This window comes from Triticum dicoccoides, chromosome 6B (genome assembly GCF_002162155.2).
Source record: "Triticum dicoccoides isolate Atlit2015 ecotype Zavitan chromosome 6B, WEW_v2.0, whole genome shotgun sequence".
NCBI classification, from domain to species: domain Eukaryota; kingdom Viridiplantae; phylum Streptophyta; class Magnoliopsida; order Poales; family Poaceae; genus Triticum; species Triticum dicoccoides.
The window spans coordinates 161,995,772-161,996,850 of NC_041391.1; positions in this window are offsets into that span (position 1 = coordinate 161,995,772).

A 1,079-nucleotide genomic window follows, 5' to 3' on the forward strand; every position below is an offset into this window, starting at 1 on the left:
CTACATCTTCGCACGCAAGGAAGTGCGTCCAGGCAAAAAAAACGATTCGCCCCCCTGACTGCTGGGACCCACCACCTACATCTTCTTACGCAAGGTAGTGCGTCCGGGCAAAAAAAACGATTCGCCCCCCTGACTGCTGGGACCCACCAGCTACATCTTCGCACGCAAGGAAGTGCTCCGAAAAAAAATGATTCGCCCCCCTGACTGCTGGGAACTACCAGCTACATCTTCGCACGCAAGGAAGTGTGTGACAGTCGGGACCCACCTGGTCGAAGCAAACGTAGCGTTGTCATTCTGGTCGTGAACGTGTACGTACATATGTACTGGTGGATGTAGAGGTACGCACGTGTCGTAGTAGAGGCGCGCACGTAGCATGTACACGTACGTACAACGGCCAGGGTGCAAGAAAGAAAATACGGCCACGTATGTGTACATACGGACGGGGTCTCGAACGCCTACTCGCGCATATATACGTACGGCCAGGGCTCGTGTACATTGGCTGGGTCGGAACAGAGAAACAACGTCGTCATCGTGTTCATGGGGAGGCAACGAAATGCGCCGTGTTCATCGAGAGGCAACGGAATGTGTCGTGTTCATCGGGAGGCAACGGAATGCGTCGGAGCCAACCAGCTGGGTCGGAACGGAATGCATGGTCGTGTTAATCGGGAGGGCTTGGACGGAATAGGCGATGGAAACAAGGCCTGGCGTACCGCAAAACGGAGGAAACGGCCTTGTGTTCCACCGGTCACGTTCGAAACGGGATCCTGTTCATCGGGAGGGGTCTGGCGTACCGCAAAACGGAGGAAACGGACCTCCTACGGTCGAAATGGGGGTCCTGTTGATTGGGAGGGGTGTGGCATACCGCAAAACGGACGAAACGGACCTCCTAAGGTTGAAACAGGGGTCCTGTTGATCGGGAGGGGTGTGGCATACCGCAAAACGGAGGAAACAGACCTCCTACTATCGAAACGAGGGTCATGTTGATCGGGAGGGGTGCGGCGTACCGCAAAACGGACGAAACAGACTTGTGTTGGAGTGCTACGATCGAAACGGGGGTCCTGTTCATCGGGAGGGGTGTG